Source organism: Oncorhynchus tshawytscha, linkage group LG08 (genome assembly GCF_018296145.1).
Source record: "Oncorhynchus tshawytscha isolate Ot180627B linkage group LG08, Otsh_v2.0, whole genome shotgun sequence".
Classification (NCBI taxonomy): domain Eukaryota; kingdom Metazoa; phylum Chordata; class Actinopteri; order Salmoniformes; family Salmonidae; genus Oncorhynchus; species Oncorhynchus tshawytscha.
The window spans coordinates 19,377,726-19,400,389 of NC_056436.1; positions in this window are offsets into that span (position 1 = coordinate 19,377,726).

Genomic DNA, 22,664 nt, shown 5'->3' on the forward strand with positions numbered 1-22,664 from the left:
AGGCTTTCATTCACTGTGTGTCTCTCAGAGGTATTGTGGTACCCAGGGAGACAGCCCAGTTCACTTCAGACTAGTACTTAAACACAGACACATCCAACATAGACACAATCCATACGGACTCAAGTCAGCACACTGCAGAGCGCATGCATCGCCACGAGAGCACAGATTAATAACATGCCTGCAGGGACAACATAGTAACTGAGTGAGCTGAGCCATGTTCTGATCCTGTTATGAGCTGCTAGGCCGGTATCTTACCCGGCCAGCTGACCTTATACTGCTTCACCTGTGCGGTAGTCTGTAGTGTATGTCTTAAATTTATGTCAATTGTTAAGTATTTTGTCTGTAATGTCTTTTCATTATGTGTCAGACCCCAGGAAGACAAGCTGTCGCCATTGGCATAGGCTAATGGGTTCCTAATAAAAAATGGATTGTTAATCTGCTCAATTGAATGCATAAAGGTAATTTTACAATGCTCACCTGGCCAATATACTGTATGGTGACAAATATACTTCTATGTCAAGTGTCCAAACAGCTTTGCAAATAAATGATAAATGAATGTAATATGTGAATGTGTTAATTGTTGCTGTTGTTGTTGTGGTTATTGTTGTTGTCGTTGATTGGTCAGCAGAGGAGCAGAAGGATTATTTTAAGGTTAGAAACAATGGGTGTAATTAGACGTGGACAGGTCAGGGGACAGGTCCAGGGGGTAAGGTACAAGGGCAGGGGGGTAGGGGACAGGGCAGGGTCTGGGACACCACAGGACACTTACAGGCCTCAACAATGGATCGACTCTCCAGACAGGAAGCTACTTTAAAAGGTTGATCCCATGAGGTCAGCGGCAGAGGTGGAGAAAGCAGAGGAATCTCTTTTAATGAAGTGTTGTTAATCAGTCTAGTGTCAGAGAGAGAGAGAGAGAGAGAGAGAGAGATAGAGAGAGGGAGGAGGGGGTAGAGACAGAGTCCCTTTTGGACCAACAGTCTAGTCCAGGCCACATAGCCCCATTTTACCGTAATGCAGTGAGAAATGTTGACTAAAAGACTAAAATTTTGAAACAGGACGTAAAAATAGTATCAGTGTTTCAGACCCTATCATGAATGTTTACATTATACAAGCAGACTTAAAATCCCTAATTTGGAGACTTTGAATGTAATTTACCATAGAAAGCTTACATACTTAAAAAAAACATTGATGAGGGTGCTGGTTCATGTAAAGTGGTTTTCTATGGAGATATTATTAAATCCATTTTGATGTACAGCATTTGAATGAATTAGTTTCCCATTCTGGGGTTGAAGTGAGAGATTGCAGCAATCTGTCTTCTTTGGCAAGGTCTTTACATTGGGTTGTAAGACACAGCTCGACTAGAGATAGAACCAGTGTAGCACTTTTCACCGCAGGTAGAAATATAATGCAGCTGATGATTAATTTTAATTAAACACATTTTGGAAAATTATATTGAATATCTGAACCCCTGGTGTTTTAATTACTTTATTGCCTCTCAGCTTTAACAGTAAAAAGCTTTGCATAGGTTGTATTGGGAATATATCCTAAAAAACACAGCTGGAGAACCAAGGGGCTTCTTCGTTCATTTCTATCATTCATTTACTATTAGAATCACAGACACACCAAGACAGAGACATTTGTCAATTGATTCCACTGTGAATACTAATTTGACACCAGACAAAAGAGTGTTAAACTCTCAGTTTATTGCAGACAGCCAACAGGTTACCATATAACGCAGTTAGTGACATGACTGAGGAGGAGGATTCAACCTTCTTGTTGTGTGTTGAAAACAAAACTCTTTGAAAACAGAACTCTGCTGGAGAGCTCCCGCAGGAAATGTGATCATTCTGTTACCATAGAACGCAGATGTGATCATTATGAGAGGTTAAGATGGATAACATTTGGATGCCTTGCTTCTTGTAGCTAGCTGTGTTGTTCTGAACTATACTGTAGCTTAGGTTACACCTTGATGACAGGAGGCAGGACCAGCTGAGGGGAGAACCCCTTCACAACTTAATCATCAGACACTTTCTGAAAGTCCCATCTCAAGTGCAGTTGATAGGATGGAAAAAAGCCGGCACTTGAAGCATTTGAATATGGTCATCAGGCACTAATGGCCTGACAAATGTCAGCATCATTGGCTATGTGGAGAGACAAATAGCAGCTACAAAGTGCTTGGCCCTAAGCCTCTTGAATATCCTCCACCGAAACCAGACAATTCCAACAAGCCATTATCCCATCCCTTTGTGTTGCGGCTGGACAGATCAGGCAGTTCAATGGGAGGATTACCCCTACTTGAGCGGGGCTGAGAGAGATTCATTGATAAGTTCCTGTTCGGGTTGTAGCAGGTGGGCTCAGCTATGCAGCAGGGGTTTTGGGAGACCACTGTGATGAGAGTTTGAGTGAGTTTGGCCTATAGCTATGGACGAGCAGAATCACTCATCCATAGAAATGCTTACAAAAGCAATTTTAGAATGTCCAATTAATTGCAAAGTATACCCATTACAAATAAACAATTTTGGCAACATTGAAGTAGTTATAGACATGCCGTATATTTATGATTAATCTTCATAGATAGGAGTATGGATATGGCCCACTAAGGAGTATGGATATGGCTCCCTAAAAAAGGAAATCTGAAAAGCTGTAGAGGAGATAATTTGATATGGCTGGGGTGTCAGGATAGCTGATAGGGACAAGATGCTTCAGACCAGGACTAAAGTAGAGTGACAACAGGAAGCCCAGTGCTCCAAATATGGCCAGGAGAGGATGCTTGGATAATACATCTCTGTCTGTATGTGTACCAACACTCGATTGTTTTGTGACAGTGTGTCACCAACAAGTAGACTATGTCAAAAGAGCAAATAAGCATTTTCCATAGGATTTTTTCCACTTTGGTCCTTCTTCTAGCCAAAAGAAACAGATATTTATTTTAATTTTAATATACATTATGAATAATACCATATCACCAGGAAGGCTTTATTCATGATCAATGTATCAAGCTGAAATTACAGTGGATCACTGTGAGAGGTCATAAACATTGATCAAATAGGATGTTAAATAATTCATATCGTGAACATTCTGATAGATGCCGTGCCACTGGGCAAAATACATTTTCTACAGGCTTTTCTTGCAATTGTAGTGTATATGCTCAGATACACACATTAAAGCGCCCAGCAATGGATGTTTAACCACAAGCCACTATAGTATGCCTACTGCGTCAGCTATTCTTACCCTCAAAAACCCAGAGACATCGTACCGGCAGTGCAGGCAGAGATTGGATGTATTGATCTGTCTGAACAGCCGTTTTTAATAAATACTAGCCTACATTGTGTGTGCAGGGTTCTGTTCTGACTACAGACATGTTAGCTAGCTGATGAGGGCTTGCTGTATGCCTCTCCTAATCGGTAATCAGAGCAAGTTTTCAGTGAAAGATAATCTGTGGCTCTTTGCATCCTCGCTCAGAGATGGAGATGCAGGCGGCTAGGCCAGGCAATCAGGATCAGGAGAACTACAGTGATTGCTCGGGTTGCACTTGTGAAATCAGGGGCTTGCATGGCCTCATTGGCCTGGGCCTGAAGGAGATGGTAAAGCCAGCCTCTCTTTAGGTTTTGCTTTTCAAGCAAATAGACTTACTGATTGGGCTGACTGTGTGAACCAATGGATGTCTATGGGGTTTTCTATCCAGAGCTGGTCGTATGAGTCTGACAGACTTTCATTGTATTTCATGAAAACAGTGATTGGAAGGACTGCAGTCAATGTTTTCTCCAGTTGTAAAAAAAAGAGAAGAAAATACAATAAAGACTTTTATTTATTATTTTTAGAATTCAAAATAAAAATGAAATGTCATTATTTCCCCTGTTGTTAGACTGTTGGGTCCCACTTTAAACAAAGTACAACTTACAAAGGCATTACATAGCATACAGAAAGGTTTCACAAGCACTGCATAAATGCCTTACAAATCATCTATAAGCGTACATCATGCTCTTTAAATGGTGTTTTAGCATACATGGTGCGTTATGACACATTTGGCAGTTCACCCTACACTGGGAATTATGTCACCCTTTAAACTCCATAAATAAAGTATGACCTACACACATAGATCATTTGTGAACCATTATGTAGTGCTTATAAAACCTTTATGTATGCTATATAAAGCCTTTAATAGATTTACAGCATTTAAAGTGGGACTGACGGTTGTCTTGAGATTCATTCATTGTATTCATCTATTTGGTGCTATATATGTATAAAATGAATGATGAATTATTTCCCCATTGTGATAAATTATAACATAAAACTGCAGAAATGTTCTTGAGTGAGCAAGACAAAGAAGCAACTGAGCATATGAAGAAGAAACAACGAAGTAGTGCAGCCATGCACTCAGCATGGATTCACACTAGCTAATTTAGCCCAACAATGACCAAGCTGCCCTTGATGGGCTGAAATCAGATGCTTAACCAAGCCACTTGGGGATGGCACAGACAAATGTAGAGGCAGAAGAAAGTGCTTTAGAACTGACATCTTGTTTTCTTCTGACCTCCAGAAAGCCTTTTCCTGTTTTATACTCCTATGATTCAATTCAATAGGATCATGTGTCCTAAAGAAAAGGCAATTAGTAGATGACACTGAAACGGCCAAGAAAACAAGTTTGTAACACGCTAGAAGACAGCTGTCCAGATATTACACATCTCGGCAAGCAAAATGCTTGCTATTCACTTTCAATCTAAGGCTTTTAAGGATAAGGATTTAGCTTATCAGTGAGATATGGTCCAAGGGAAAACAATTTTATTGATTCTATCATTTTAGATGTAACTGATCCCTTAAGTAATTTCTCTGGGTTCCTGTGTGTCAGTTTAAGTGTCTTGCTGTGGCTGTTGAAGGCCTTGTGTTCATTTAGAATTCTGCATGGGGAATTTGTGCATAATGTACAAAGTGTTGCAAATATGATACACTCCCCATCACATCTGTCAGAGAGAAAACACACTTATGTTGCCATCCAAGCCCCAAGACAAAAACACTGAGCAAGACAAGGGCAGTCAAATTATTAAAATGAAGTGCTGTTGGGATGCGTCGTGATTGATTGTTTGGGGAAAGTCTATTTTCTAAGTATTGATTCTTCCTTTAACCAGCCGGCACTATATTGGTTCTCAGTTGTGTGCACTGATAAATGACTTCGACATGCAAATAGTGTCTCAGTGTTGATTGTTTCTCAATATTATGGAATATATTCAGAAATAAATGTGTTATTATGTATTTGATCAGTTATAGCATTATTGAAAAGTAATGATAGGCTTGTCATTGGTGGTTTAGCATCTTATTTGTTTGTTTCTTTATCAATTAGTGTTTTTCTCAGTATTTTGTCACGGAAACAGCCCACATCTGTTCAGGATGTTTCCTCACTTAACAGATACCATCTATTTCTGATGACAAAAGCAATATCATTAGAACTAGGGTGATGCACAAACAAACGACTCTGACTTTTAATGAATCTCCCTTCCCTTCTCATCGAGCTCCCACTTTCATACATGTACAACAAAGCATCAACAAATATGAAAGAGGGAAGGAATTCCATTCTCCTTTCACGTGTTAGTGGTACATGACCAACAGTAGCTATACAATATGTTATTTAATATCTTTACTGAACATCTAAGCACTAAGAATGTTGAAACCACTGTGCTCACATTTGTCCATACAGTATACTTAGCTGAGGATATTTCAAATGAACATTGACATGACCTTGTAGAAATAGAAATAATTATGTGTCATTGTGTCCACAAGTTATCATCAACTGTTCAATATTGTAGATGGATCAGGGAAGTTGACTGTGTTAAACTTTTACGTTTTTGTACAAGTCCATCTAATAGACCATGCTGTCTGGTGCAGCAATGTTCAATAATAACATATTGACAGAGAGGTGTATAGGCTATTGTGTCCATCTCCCAAAGTACTGTAACTCTCTACTGCTGTAATAGAAGACAGTATGCCTTCAGTCCCAACTGAATTAGACTGGCCACAATTAGCAGGATGTTGAAAGAATGGGAAGGTTTTGTTACCTTCACTTTCAGATCATATAAGATTTTGATTAAAGAACGGTGGTTTTAATGCACATTGGTCGATTCAAATCAAGTCAGAACTTTTTAGACATTAACTTACAAACCAACAACAGTAACCTGAGCTTAAGTGGTACATTTTTGGCACATTAAGGGTGCTTCAAGAAGGCAAACCAAAGACAGAAAATATAGGTTCATGTTTCAGACATCACTGAGTGTGAAAATATCCTCAATTTGATCAAAAATATATAATGCAACTTTCCTAGTCTTAAATTTGAAATGGGCACTTGTTCTCTCATTATGGTTTCTTTAATCCATTTATGTCTGAGTTGCCTTGCTTAAAGATTGCTGCCCCATATTGGATGCACACCATCTGAGGAATGTGTTCCACTGCTGGGCCTGATAAAATAACACAACAGTTTACATATTTCTAAAACCTGATCTGAAAACTGATTTAAAAATCCATATCGACAATCAAATTTCCCCTGAAAATATATGCACACAAGTCTGCTTTGAGGTGACTAAAACGAAGCAAATTTTGTTCGAAGAGACAGGAAGGCAGCGGGCAGAGATCAGACAGTAAATGGATACTCATGGTGACCAGAAAGGAAACCCATCCATCCCTGGAGACACTTAGAGGAGGGCAAGAGAGCCAAGCGATGGGGAAGGAAGAGTATGTGTGCCTTTCTTCCCTTCAGCCTGACATTAAATATTCACCAAACGGGAGGGATCCTGTTACATTACCCCCTCTTGTTTCTTGTGCCTTTAATGACAGTTGTTGTAAACATACATAGACAAACACCAGCCCCAAGCCTGCACCAGCCACAGTCTTCAGTTGCTGAAATATTTCAATTCCTTCAAATGAAATATTTCTCCTGGCTCCTCAAGGGATGGATGAAGGCCTCTTAGTAAGTGACATCTGCCTCTTGAACCGGTCTTTGCACTCTCTCTCTCTCTCTCTCTTTCTCTCTCTCTCTCTCTCTCTCTCTCTCGCTCTCCCTCTCTCTCACTCTCCCTCTCTCTGTCTCTCTCTGTCTCTGTCTCTCTCTGTCTCTCTCTGTCTCTCTCTCTCTCTCTCTCCCTTTGTCTCTCCCTCTTTCTCTCTCTCTCTCTCTCTCTCTCTCTCTCTCTCTCTCTCTCTCTCTCTCTCCCTGTCTTCTAGCCTGTGTTCCTTCGGCAGCCTTTAGTAGCTTGGGTTACTCTGAGTTACTCAAAAATGTGTACATGTTCATGGAGAGTGATTGGTCCTTACAGGCGACCGTGTCAGCGCTACCATTTCTCATCCGATATTAATTAAAAGTGATGAGTGACCCCTCTGTGATTGTGTGCGGCTTCCTGACTCTTGCTCGGTTGAGGAGAAACATTTGGCCTGGGCCGAGGAGGACGAAGGACTGGTATTCAAAACATTTGCCTCGTTCATGTTTGAGAGATGTCTTTGTTAATGAATTATGACTCTTTTACAATAAAGCCTAAGTGTCTACCTTTTCACATCGTGGCAGACATTCGGTCTTGGATGACTTCCTGTTGCCATAGGGTACATGCAACTAGACTAGTCTGCTTGCAACTGGGAAACTAAATGAAAACACTACTATGCTAGGCTGGCTCATATTGGAGGTTGCGGTTTTCAGTTTAGTTTCAAAATGAGTATTTTGATTTGCAGAGGAAGCCCGAGCCCAACTGTCAATATCCTTTAGTCTAGTTTATATTCAAATTCCCACTTGGTTGACCTAATTCTACTGTTGTAGTTACTTTAATTATTTAGCCTATATTCATTTTTCTTCACTATCTTAAAAGAACTGTCATCATGAGTGATGAACATAGTGGAAGTGAATAGATTATTGATTTACAGAGTTTATCTGAGAGTCCTTTTCCATGATATGGCAGTGGAATATGTTTGGATATCTTATCAGGTAACAATGTTATAATCACTGTGTTGTTACACAGGTATAACAACAATTTCATTATTTACAAAATGTTTTAACTTGTGGAAAGCAGAAGTAAGATTCCCCTATGTGAAGATACAGTACTACAGTATGTTGGTAGTGCACTGTTCAATGTCAACATATCCATTGTTTTCACACACATAGTGGTTCCCTGTCACTTGAGTTTCTGGGTTTTGACACAGAGGAATGAAGAAAACCTTACCTTTCTTTTAGTCCCTTTGGCACTTGGAGGGGCCTGTCACTTAACAGCTGGGCTTGGTCCGGGCTCCCCGAGACAGGCAGCACCAAACAGGCTTTGTATCAATCTGCCAGTCCTGGTAAGTGGACTGGGAGAATTTCAGGTCTCCAAGGTGAGATTGTGTGGATAGCTCCAGTCGATTGGTTGGGTGAGGAAGTTGCGTGTGTGAAAACGTATCTGAATATAGAGACCCTTTAGGTTAGAAGGTCATTTTGAAAATATATTATTGATTGAATGTACAGTATATTGTAATATTGGTGTAATTACAGAAGTAGAGGAGATGCATATTTAACTATGTGCAATATATAAACTAACGGTGTGTGTATCCTTCAAATACAATATAATTTAAATATATATACAGTATATGGTGCATTCATGGGCAGTCATACTAACCCCAGCCTTTACATTATGTTAAGCGCAAGAAGGTTTTCTAGCATTTTCTTTTCTCTCTCCATAATTAAAGCAGCACACACTATACATTTTGTCCTATTGTGTTTGTTGTTGTGTTTGGTGTTGTGTTTGGTTTGTGTTTGTTGTTGTTGTAGTGTTTGGTTTGTGTTTGTTGTTGTGTTTGGTTTGTGTTTGTTGTTGTTGTGTTTTGTGTAGTGTTTGGTTTGTGTTTGTTGTTGTGTTTGGTTTGTGTTCATTGTTGTGTTTGGTTTGTGTTTGGTTTGTGTTCATTGTTGTGTTTGGTTTGTGTTTGTTGTTGTGTTTGGTTTGTGTTTGTTGCTGTGTTTGATTTGTGTTTGTTGTTGTGTTTGGTTTGTGTTTGTTGTTGTGTTTGGTTTGTGTTTGGTTTGTGTTTGTTGTTGTGTTTGGTTTGTGTTTGTTGTTGTGTTTGGTTTGTGTTTGTTGTTGTGTTTGGTTTGTGTTTGATGTTGTGTTTGGTTTGTGTTTGTTGTTGTGTTTGGTTTGTGTTTGGTTTGTGTTTGGTTTGTGTTTGTTGTTGTGTTTGGTTTGTGTTTGTTGTTGTGTTTGGTTTGTGTTTTGTTTGTGTTTGTTGTTGTGTTTGGTTTGTGTTTGTTGTTGTGTTTGGTTTGTGTTTGTTGTTGTGTTTGGTTTGTGTTTGATGTTGTGTTTGGTTTGTGTTTGTTGTTGTGTTTGGTTTGTGTTTGGTACAGTGCAGTACATATCAGAGTGAGAGGAGAGAAAGGACATAGTATTATTAAAGTCTACACCAAAGCAGCTAGCCACATATTTCCTCTCCCATCATTCCCTTTTCCCTGACCTCAAACAAGAAGTTAAGTGGCGTCCCTCATCTCCATTACCAGTGAGAGATTAATTTCTCTTACACTCAGAGAACCATGCTGTTTTTATAATAAGACCTTCCTTATAAATGCCAGAGCTTCACACTTCTGCAGCTTCCATCCATCCTTGGGCACCCAACAGCATATGCTGTTATCTTCCTCAACACCAGTGATATGGCTAAGTGGCTTTGGGGACGCACACGTTAAGGGCCACAGTTCCACAGGGCTACAGTACATAATGGAGACATAGCTTCTTCTTCATTAGAGTGAGCCCTCAGCACTGAGCTGAGCATCCTCTCTTTGTGGTCCCAAGGCTCCTGGAGTGGTACTGCCATCCACACACTGCCCACATAAACACACACGTTCATTTCAGAGCAGCACAAACAAAAACAAAAGCAGATGTCAGTCACAGACTCCAGAGTGTGTGTTGATGAGGCAAGGGGAAGCAGGGAGGTGAGGGGAGGCAGGGGGAAGCACGGGAGGCAGGGGGTAGCAGGGGCGGTAGGGGGAAGCAGTGGGAGGAAGGGGAGGCAAGGGAAGACAGGGAAGCAGGGGAGGTGAGGCAGGGGGAAGCAGAGGAGGCAGGGAGAAGCAGGGGAGGCAAGGGAGTCAAGGTAAGGCGGGGGAAGGCAGGTGAAAGTAGGAGGAAGCAGGGGTGAAGAGAAGAGGCAGGTCAAAGGAGGCGTTTCCTTACCAGACATTTATTAGTGTTAGTGGGGAGGAGTGAAGGGTGTCTTTGGGGGGTTCCAACTTTGTGTTTTAATGTGCATTATGTTCACCTTTAGATGGAGTGCTGCTATCACTGATGTGGTTGGTGTTTATTTGTTAATTACAGTTATTTACAATCACTTAGGCACTAATTTCAGAACCTTGATGTCATTTGATGTCAAAACTCTAGACACAAAACTCACAACCGATGATGCACACTTTTCAAAACTCTTTCCAATTGCTTGGATACAATACGCATAAAGCTAAGATAATTTGTTAATTGAACTAAAATCACCTGTTCAAAATGACACAACTTCACATCAAAGTACTGCATTAGAATCGAATAGCCCCCGCGATATGCAACTTTTCAGGGAAGTTAGGAACCAATACACACAGGCAGTTAGGAAAGCAAAGGCTAGCTTTTTCAAACAGAAATTTGCATCCTGTAGCACATACTCCAAAAATGTATGGGACACTGTAAAGACCATGTAGAATAAGAGCACCTCCTCCCAGCTGCCCACTGCACTGAGGCTAAAAAACACTGTCCGATAAATCGGACACCACCGATAAGTCCACAATAATTGATCATTTCAAGAAGCATTTTTCTATGGCTGGCCATGCTTTCCACCTGGCTACCCCTACCGCGGTCAACAACCCTGCACCTCCCACAGAAACTTGCCCAAGCCTCCCCCATTTCTCCTTCACCCAAATCCAAATAGCTGATGTTCTGAAAGAGCTTCAAAATCTGGACCCCTACAAATCAGCCGGGCTAGACAATCTGGACCCTCTCTTTTTAAAATTGTCAGCCGAAATTGTTGCAACCCCTGTTACTAGCCTGTTCAACCTCTCTTTCGTATCGTCTGACATTCCCAAAGATTGGAAAGCTGCCTCGGTCATCCCCCTCTTCAAAGGGGGAAACACTCTAGACCCAAACTGCTACAGACCTATATTTATCCTACCCTGCCTTTCTAAGTTTTTCGAAAGCCAAGTTAACAAACAGATCACAGACCATTTTGAATCCCACCGTACCTTCTCCGCTATGCAATCTGGTTTCCGAGCTGGTCATGGGTGCACCTCAGCCACGCTCAAGGTCCCAAACGATATCATAACCGCCATCGATAAGAGACAATACTGTGCAGCTGTATTCATCGACCTGGCCAAGGCTTTCAACTCTGTCAATCACCACATTCTTATCGACAAACTCAACAGCCTTGGTTTCTCAAATGACTGCCTCGCCTGGTTCACCAACTACTTCTCAGACAGAGTTCAGTGTGTCAAATCGGAGGGCCTGTTGTCCGGACCTCTGGCAGTCTCTATGGGGGTGCCACAGGGTTCAAATCTCGGGCCGACTCTTTTCTCTGTATACATCAATGATGAGGCTCTTGCTGCTGGTGATTCTCTGATCCACCTCTACGCATACGACACCATTCTGTATACTCCTGGCCCTTCTTTGGACACTGTGTTAACTAACCTTCAGACGAGCTTCAATGCCATACAACTCTCTTTCCGTGGCCTCTACTGCTCTTAAATGCAAGTAAAACTAAATGAATGCTCTTCAACCGACCACTGCCCGCACCTGCCCGCCCACCCAGCATCACCACTCTGGATGGTTCTGACTTAGAATATGTGGACAACTACAAATATCTAGGTGTCTGGTTAGACTGTAAACTCTCCTTTGCAGACTCTCATTAAGCATCTCCAATCCAAAATTCAATCTAGAATCTGCTCCCTATTTCGCAACAAGCATCCTCCACTCATGCTGCCAAACATACCCTCATAAAACTGACTATCCTGTCGATCCTTGACTTTGGTGATGTCAGTTACAAAATAGCCTCCAACACTCTACTCAGCAAATTGGATGCAGTCTATCACAGGGTAGCATATGCTACCCACCACTGTGACCTGTATGCTCCGTTTTGCATTATATTCACCAAACCCACTGGCTCCAGGTCATCTGTAAGTCTTATCTCAGCTCACTGGTCACCATAGCAGCACCCACCTGCACGCGCTCCAGCAGGTATATCCGTTTTGTCACCAAAGCCTCATATACTACCCACCACTGGCTCGTTGGCTGGCCCTCGCATTATATTCGTCACCAAACCCACTGGCTCCAGGTCATCTGTAAGTCTTATCTCAGCTCACTGGTCACCATAGCAGCACCCACCCGTAGCACGCGCTCCAGCAGGTATATTTCACTGGTCACCCCCAAAGCCAATTCCTCCTTTGGCCACCTTTCCTCCCAGTTCTCTGCTGCCAATGACTGGAACGAATTGCAAAAATCAGTGAAGCTGGAGACTCATATCTCCCTCACTAACTTTAAGCACCAGCTGTCAGAGCAGCTCAGAACAGATCACTGCTCCTGTACATATGCCATCTGTAAATAGCCCATCCAACTACCTCATCCCCATATTGTTCTTTTTTTGGTATTTTGTTGTTGTTGCTCCTTTGTACCCCAGTATCTCTACTTGCACATTCATCTTCTGCACATCTATCACTCAAGTGTTTAATTGCTAAATTGTAATTATTTCACCTATATGGCCTATTTATTGCCTTACCTCCCTTATCTTACCTCATTTGCACAAACTGTATATAGACTTTTTCTATTGTGTTATTGACTGTACGTCTGTTTATTCCATGTGTAACTCTGTGTTGTTTTTTTGTGTCGCACTGCTTTGCTTTATCTTGGCCAGGGCACAGTTGTAAATGAGAACTTGTTCTCAACTAACATACATGGTTAAATTAAGGTGAAATAAATAAATAAAACATTTCTAAATGCAATTCACACATTACATCTGAGATGACTGTCTATTAATTTCATTACAATGGTCTAACTATGAATTGATACAACTGCTCAAAATGATAAGTAAACTGTTTCATTACTCTTAACGCATAGTTTCATGGAAACTGACAAACAATATTCCATGTTTGGATCATGAAAGTTTCAGGATAACGAGATCCATTGACACCAATTACCGTGGAACATGAACCAATTGGACTACATTATCTATGAATGTAATATTTCATCATCATTCTTTATCAGACACTGTTTCTATGGTCACATGTACCACTTTTCCAGACCATTTTTTCAGATTTGACATTACTGTACACTTTATTAGGTACACCTATCTAGTACTGGGTAGGACCCCCTTTTGCCTCCACAACAGCCTGAATTATTCACGGTGTTGTACGTTAAAGATACCCTCCTGCACACCACTGTTTTAAACAGCTGTTATTTGAGCATTTGTGGCCTTTCTGTTAGCTTGAATGAGTCTGGACATTCTCCTCTGACCTCTCTCATTAACAAGGTGTTTTTGCCCACAGCACCAACAATCATACCACGGTCAAAGTTGCTTAGATTACGCATCTTGCCCGTTCTAATGTTTGGTCAAACAACAACTTAAGCTCTCTACTCTATATACTCTATATATTGAGTTGCAGGCAGCCACAGGATTCACTGTTCGAAGAAGCAGGCTATTTGCGTCAACACGCAGGTGTACCTAATAAAGTGTCCAGTGAGTATGCAGGCCCTTGCAATTGCTTTTCCAACACTTCCAACTCGTTACTGATGATTGATTTCACATTGGGTATGAGTATATAGTGAAATGAGTGGTATCCACCTACAACAACATAGCGATATCATGGAGCCGGCAGGTGATCCAGGTCACAAAAAGGTCAAGCAGTGGGAGGAGGAAGAAGAGGAAGACGTGGTAGTCAAAGGAATGGCAGGGGACAAGCACTCCATCTGAGAGGTGGTTGTGGGCCTCGTTTGAGAAGTGTGGGGGAACGTGGTAGAGGACAAGGCCATGGACCAAGACAGCGGCAGCAACCGCAAAGAGTGTCCAATGAAATCCGAGCAATAGTTGTAGACCATGTCGTAAATCTTGACAATGACTGAGGCAGCTCCAATGATTCAGCCAAACCTCAGAAGATCAACCGTGGTCTCAATCATCAGAACTTTCCACAATGAGAACCGGTAAGTCTTCGATATGTGACCGATCGGCTTAATTCGGTTTTATGTAGCAACATTTTAAATGGTGTTTTTACATGGGATAAAAGTAGAGACCCAGAGAAAATGGTATATCATACACTACAGTTGAGGGACAATGGGAAAGCAATTCTGCTTTGAAATTTAATAAACTTGTAACCTAATTTTTTTGAAAATGTCCCTTGAATGTTTTGGTAAACCTACTGGAGACCTCTTCTTTGTCAACGCCCATTCAGCATCGTTCACATCCTCTTAAGCCTTAATCTCAACCATCTCTTGAAGGATTCACATGTAAGGCCATGTCCTAAACAATTCATCAATTGTATTCATTCATTTTATACAAGAATTAGATGCAAACACCATAATTGAGAAATGTACACATTCAGAGATATAGTTATGTGTGTTTCCTGTCCTTCTTGAGGTCACCAAATGACACACACTCAACATAACTGTCCCTTAAGTGTCCATGGACCCTTCCCACATTCTCACAAGTGGACATATAGTTTCATTTTCCAATTTTGGGGATTTAGGATTTCGGCCACGTGAAATCCTTTGTTCACTCTGTGGTCTCTCTCTCTGCATGCAAAGGGGAAGAGAGACTCCACCAGGAATGTACAACCTGAGATAACAGAACCTGGGTGTAGAAGAGAGTGCGAGAGGGGGAAGCCATGATCTACGCTCAGAAATGGCCACATCATGACACTAGCTATCTAGCTATCTAGCAGTAACTTGAAATGACAATGACTTTCTGACAAAATTAGAAATGTGTCATATCTGAAAATGTAGTTGTATAGACTCTCTTACCCTTATACAGTAGCAGTCAAACGTTTGGACACACCTACTCATCCAGGATTTTTCTTTATTTTTACTATTTTCTATAATGTAGAATAATAGTGAAGACATCAAAACTATTCAATAACACATATGGAATCATGTAAAAAAACAGAAAAGTGTTAAACAAATCAAAATATATGTTATATTTGAGATTCCTCAAAGTAGCAACCCTTTAACTTGATGACAGCTTTGCAAACGCTTGGCATTCTCTCAACCAGCTTCATAAGTTAGTCACCTGGAATGCAATTCAATTAAAAGGTGTGCCTTGTTAAAAATGTATTTGTGGAATGTCTTTCCTTCTTAATGCGTTTAAGCCAATCAGTTGTGTTTTGACAAAGTAGGGTTGATATATAGAAGATAGCCCTATTTGGTTAAAGACCAAGTCCATATTATGGCAAGAACAGCTCAAATAAGCAAAGAGAAATTACAGTCCATCATTGCTTTAAGACATGAAGATCAGTCAATGCAGAAAATTTCAAGAACATTGCAGTTGCAAAAACCATCAAGCACTATCAAGCACTAAAACCATCAAGCACTAAAACGGGCTCTCATGAGGACCGCCACATCAAGGCTCTCATGAGGACCGTCAAGTAACATCTCAACATCAACTGTTCAGAGGAGACTACGCGAATCAGGCCTTCATGGTCGAATTGCTGCAAAGAAACCACTACTAAAGGACCCCAATAAGAAGAAGAGACTTGTTTGGGCCAGGAAACATGAGCAATGGACATTAGACTGGTGAAATCTGTCCTTTGGTCTGATGAGTCCAAATTTGAGATTTTTTTGTTCCCAACCGCCGTGTTTTTGTGAGACGCAGAGTAGGTGAACGCATATATGGTTCCCACCGTGAAGCATGGGGGAGGTGTGATGGTGTGGGGGTGCTTTTCTGGTGAAATGTCAGTGATTTATTTAGAATTCAAGGCACACTTAACCTGCATGACTACCACAGCATTCTGTTGCGATACGCCATCCCATCTGGTTGCACTTAGTGGAACTATCATTTGTTTTTCAACAGAACAATGACTTAACACACCTCCAGGCTGTGTAAGGGCTATTTGACCAAGTAGGAGAGTGATGGAGTGCTACATCAGATGACCTGGCATCCACAATCTCCTGACCTCAACCCATTTAAGATGGTTTGGGATGAGTTGGACCGCAGACTGAAGGATAAGCACCCAACAAGTGCTCAGCATATGTGGTAACTCCTTCAACACTGTTGGAAAAGCATTCCAAGTGAAGTTGGTTGAGAGAATGCCAAGAGTGTGCAAAGCAGTCATCAAGGCAAAGGGAGACTTCTTTGAACAAAATACATTAATAATATATTTTAATTTGTTTAACACTTTTTTGGTTACTACATGATTCCATACGTGTTATTTCATAGTTGTGTTGTCTTCACTATTATTCTACAATGTAAAAATAAAGAAAAATCCTGGAATGAGTAGGTGTGTCCAAACTTTTGACTGGTACTGTACATGGATGGATGCTTCTCCCTGTCTGTCACAGATGCCATGGTTGCCCATAGTTTGAACATGTAATCCGGAGACAGGTGTTTTATACAGCAGCCTTCTGTGTTCTCTTTTTGACTCCACCTACATATTTCCAATCAAATGCCAGAATTTTCTCCATCTCCTTAGCTACCATACTCTAATTACACCAGCTATTCCACTGATTTCAAAACTCTGTCCTCCAGAAAGTGGAGAGCAACATTTTTGCAGTTATTCTATGTGACATCTTTCAAAAAAAGCTATGTTAGAAAGGATTACAGACACATACTGACCAGCTCATGTTATAGACAGAAGCGTGCTACATGGCAGACCAATCTGAACTAATTTATCAGCATGTCCAGCCCAATCATTATCTCAGTCAATCAAAACTAGCGGGAAGGTTCCTGTCTTTTTTCCATGTCTGAACCAACTAAGCTCATAATTTAACAATTGTATTCGTATCTACAGATGGCATACAAGTTTGTTATTAATACACATGAAAGTGCACGTGTTCCACATTTCTGCCAAAAAGGGAATTTTTATTTTTTATTTTAAAGTTTACGTTCAAACGGCTCTCCTGTGAAGTAGTGACCCACAGCATATGCCTAATTTCCTGAAACCAGTCACATATGCCAAACATTTTGCTCACTCATTCAAGGACATTGTGTTGGAAGATTTGGTAGGCTGCCTGAGAAATATATTAATATTTTGAATAAAAAAACATAAAAATGTTTCAAAGCTGTGGGTTAGTAGATGCTGCTGCATCAAATCACCTATCACTCTCATTCTGTGTCGCTGGGGTTCCAGGCAGCTGATATTTGTTGTGCAGCGTTCTCACATTATATTTCCTTTTCCTACCTCTGCTTGCTCTTGTAACTGGGAACCCTACACTCATTGGCAGCGTGCACCCTTCTGCTGAGCCCAGCATCTTGGTCACACTCTGTGACTGGGTTGGAGTGCAGGAGGCTGGGTACGAGGGGACTGGGGAAGTGTTAGCTACTTCACCACCATGAGAAAGCCTGGATGATTGTGGGCTGTTGATAGATTTCAGAGGTGTTGATTCAAAGTCTTGAACTCCCTGTACACAAGCTTGACAAAATATTTTGGTGGGAAGAAGAAGTCATTATTGAAGCAAACGACTAGTGAACAGTGTTTTTCTGCACAGCAGCGGGGGAGACATGATCTGCCTGCACTTGCCAGAGCAGAGCCCCCTGGTTTGTTTGCCTACCGGGCTGGGTGGGTAAGAGGGTACCAATACCAGCCCTGCTCCCTGCCTCCTCTCCTCTTAGCTCCATCCATTGCTGTGCCAGGATGTGGCCACCTAGCAGCAGAATCAACAAAAAGTACTGTTTCAATTAAACCTCCAGCTGGCGGTGGCAACCGCCCCCACTACCCCCCATCACCAGCCCCCATCACTACCCCCCATCACCAGCCCCCATCACTACCCCCCATCACCAGCCCCCATCACCAGTCCAGAAGAGACAACCTTCTCAAGTTTTGTGCAATTAGACACTCCATCTGTCTGAGATGAGAACCCCATCATGCATCCTATGCATTTACTCACATACTTTTTCCAATTGCAGTCCTTCCTATGGAAAAATGTAGCAATGCACTGTGGACTCAATGCATGGCAATTGCTACACAAGAAATAAAAAATCATAATTTCTCAAACATGCTATTTTGATGATTACCCCAAGTCTCTAATCTCTTTGTCTGTGTTTCGTTCATCCCTATGAGAGAGTGAAAGAGATCACGCTGTAAAGCAGACTGCTGTGATGATCAGTGTTTATGTGTGTGTGTGTGTCTGTGAATGTGTGTGTGTGTGTGTGTGTGTCTGTGAATGTGTGTGTGTGCTTGGTGTGTGTGGGTGGGTGTGTTGCGCCGCAACTGTCTTTGTAAATTCAGCTCTCCATCAATGTGTTCAACCTCACATATGCACACAGACAGACACACCTACATGTAAGCTACACACGTATATCTCATATATGACAAATGTTTCCGTCGCGCACAAAGAAGACCGCACTCCTGGTGATGTCTATTCTTCGGCTGGGTGTGAATTGAGGAAGGCTGGGAGCCAGATGGGACCAGTGGATCAGGTTACCTGTTATAGCAGCGCATCTGCCAAGCCAGTCAATCACCTTGATGTCTGTGACAGGTCGATGGAGCCTGAGCAGGAAAGGCTAATGCAAAGGGAAGAGCAATTGGTTTGCTGGATCTAACCCTCATCCTCCTTCGCTCCCCTCCTTCACATTCTCCTCCCCTACCCCCAACACTATCTCTGGAGCCTCCGCCTCACCCACCCAGCCCCATGCAGCACCAGCCATGGACTTGAATTTGCAGCTCAGGTTGGCTCCTGAGGATTCTGTCTGAGGGACACAGGGACGAAGGTGGGGCTCAGTTACAGCCAAACCACTACTATTCTGTATTGACCAAGTCAATACAAAATACACTCCAGAAAGTCTCTGAAGTTTTTTTGACATCTCAGATCTCTGTCCTTTGTCTATGGCCATAGAACCCCTTGGCTCAACCACTTGGAGAGTATATTCTTCAGCTATTGTCTTTGTGCATGTATTTGAAACAGCCAGTTCTCTGACCAATTTCTAAACAATTTGAAACATTCAAACTGTAGTACAGTCCTGAAAAGCATTATCATACTGTATTAACATACAGCAATATTCTGTATGAATTGTGGTGTAATTCCACAATAGACAATAGACTGACCCTGTTCCTCCTCACATTAGATAAGACTATATAAAAGATGTATCCCGATACCGCTAGGGGTCCTACATCACCTGGCTTCTTTAAATATTCTCTTACTTGTAAGCTAAGTGATTTGAGAGAGATTGTGCCTAGACTGTCAGAACTTTCCTGTCATATACTTCAACAGCAAATAGATAGCTGCTGGATGAATAATTCATAAGAAGCAATTTTCCCCCAGTCACTGAGTCATCAATCACATCACAGAAATATTGTGACCCAAACGGCACCCTATTCCCTATTTAGTGCACTACTTTTAACCAGAACCCTGTGTGCACTATATAGGTAATAGGGTGCCATTTTGGATGGACCGCAGGAGGATGAAGACCCCTGAGTCGGCCAGTGGAGCTGATCTACTGTCAAAGCCAGCCAGGTACTATTATTGGACTAAATGGTTGACACTTGCTGATCTTTTAGTTCATGTTGCACTGCAGCACTGTGAAACTTCCAGTTGCATAGACAAGCTACCAGAGAGTGTCTAGCTCCCCTTTGCTTATTGGCTTACTGGCCAGTGTGAGCTCTTATTATTCTTTACTTTGTTATCGCTATCACACTACAACTGCAGGTGCAAGTAGATTCTTTTCATAAAAAAAGGTGTATTTTCATAAAGAAATCAATGCAAATATTTTCTACTTTGTCTTTTTTTTTACCGACAGAAATGCTCTGCTTGAAAAGACCCTCTTCAGTGGAGCAATTTGATCCGTGATTGCATGCATTTACCCATGTAATTGAAATAATGAGAGATGATTGCTTTGAGCTCTTAGTCATAAGTTTCTAATCTTTTTGTTTAATCCTGGCATCAGCTGTCAGTGTGCTCGTTGGAGCTTCGGGAAGATACACTGAGGATATCATTTGCATCACCTCAGACTGCAATTTTTTCTCCCTTTCTCCCTGAGCTGATGCATGCTCCTGATTATATACAACTCTCCCAGGAACACAGGAGTTCTTGTGTTGTTTTGATAGGAACAAAGCAAACCGGAGCACAAATATGCAAGCGGCTTGTAGCAAAATTGCTGTCAGCCACAAGCAAAATAAAAAGCCCTCCTCCTCGTCACAGGTTCCGTGGCATTTGTTAAAGTGGTAATTCCTCATTCATCAACAGAGCTATCATGTCCTGATGATGGCGAGGATAGGACGCACCCTGTCACGGCGTTACACCTGACCTCCCTCCATCCCAACCTCCTCAAGCAGAGAGACACCTCTGGGTGAAGCCTTTAACAAATGAACTATCAATCCCTCGATGTCTCCAGGCCAGCTGTCTACGATTATCACAATAACAAGAGAATGCAAAGCAAACACAAGCACATGAAAGTGTGGCAGTTAAATCTGCAGCAAGTCAAAACGTGTCAGTGTTTTTGAAATAATACTCAACTCACTTTTTTTTCTTGTAAAAACAGTGATAGTATAGTGAACATCTTCTAATTACACAGAGAGAGGAAAATAATCGTTATTTTCCTCTCTCTGTGTAATTAGAAGATGTTCACTATACTATCACTGTTTTTCACAAGAAAAAAAAGTGAGTTGAGTATTATTTCAAAAACAGACAATCATTTAAGCCATTAGTTAGTGCTAAAAATGGTAAAATAACTCAAATTTAATGCTCAAGTCTCTTTTCTACTTTTCCTACAGCCATGCAGGATGATTGACACCAAGTATCCCCCCAGAGCAATACTGACCTATTACAGTAGCAGACAGACTGACAACTCTGCATTCCCCCCCATAGGCTCTCCTTGTAGAATATCCTCTCTTCATTTCTTTCACACTAAACTCCTGTTTCTTTCATCTAATGCAGCTACAGTACTGCAGGCTATTGGAGGCTCTGACCAGGACAATGGACATTTTGATACACCCACCACTCAGGAGTTACAGTATATAGGAAAGATTTAACACACACATAAGACATTGTAAAGGTTGCTGAATCATAGGTGCCATGTCTTTCAGGACACCAGATGAGATGCAATCAACTCAGGTGTAAATTTTCCTAAACCATTTTATCAGAGATTCTTTCTATTGTGAGACGTGTGACAAAAGGGTTGAAGGCGGAATGGATACAATAGCTGACATGTCCTCTCTCCAACAATAGTTAGCTATGTCATAGCAAAACTTCATGGATTTTTGGGCCTTTATTCCAGTAAGCGTGTATTAGTTAGGTGTGGAATTGATATAATGATGTGGAAGGCACTATGTGGAATAAGAACTAGGGTCTGCATCCTATAGGTAGCTCTGTGGGTGTTTCCATCAGCAATACCAAGGCTTTCTACCGAGGTCTAGTGTACTCAGGCACAATTTCACATTATTTCCCTGTTCAAAGCCATACAGTTGAAGTCAGAAGTTTACATACAACTTAGCCAAATACATTTCAACTCAGTATTTCACAATTCCCGATGTTTAATCCTAGTAAAAATTCCCTGTCTTATGTCAGTTAGGATCACCACTTTATTTTAAGAATGTGAAATGTCAGAATAATAGTAGAGAGAATGATTTATTTCAGATTTTTTGGGTCAAACATTTAGGGTAGCCTTCCACAAGCTTCCCACAATAAGTTGGATGAATTTTGGCCCATTCCTCCTGACAGAGCTGGTGTAACTGAGTCAGGTTGTAGGCCTCATTGCTCGCACACGCTTTTTCAGTTCTGCCCTCAAATTTTCTATAGGATTGAGGTCAGGGCTTTGTGATGGCCACTCCAATGCCTTGACTTTGTTGTCCTTAAGCCATTTTGTACCAACTTTGGAATCTAATTGTCCATTTGGAAGACCCATTTGCGACCAAGCTTTAACTTCCTAACTGATGTCTTGAGATGCTTCAATTTATCCACATAATTTTCGTTCCTCATGATTCCATCTATTTTGTGAAATGCACCAGTCCCTCCTGCAGCAAAGCACCCTCACAACATGATGCTGCCACCCCTGTGCTTCACAGTTGGGATGGTGTTCTTTGGCTTGCAAGCCTCCCCCTTTTCCCTCCAAACATAACGATGGTCATTATGGCCAAACAGTTCTATATTTGTTTCATCAGACCAGAGGACATTTCTCCAAAAGTACGAATTATAAGTGAAATAATCTGTCTGTAAACAATTGTTGGAAAAATGACTTGTGTCATGTACAAAGTAATGTCCTAACCGACTTGCCAAAACTATAGTTTGTTAACAAGAAATTTGTGAAGTGGTTGAAAAATGAGTTTTAATGACTGTATGTAAACTTCTGACTCAACTGTATATAGAGAAGCCTCCTGTTATCACAGAACACTCTTCGCTCCCTGAAATAATTAAATACAGAATGCAAGGCACAACGCAATTTGGGACAGATTGAAAGCTGTGGATTTCTCAAGCAACAGTTACAATTTAATTGGACCACATCAATTTATTTCACATTTTTGAAATGTCATGCCTTTACAAGAACTAACCAGATTTGCATCTACTGCT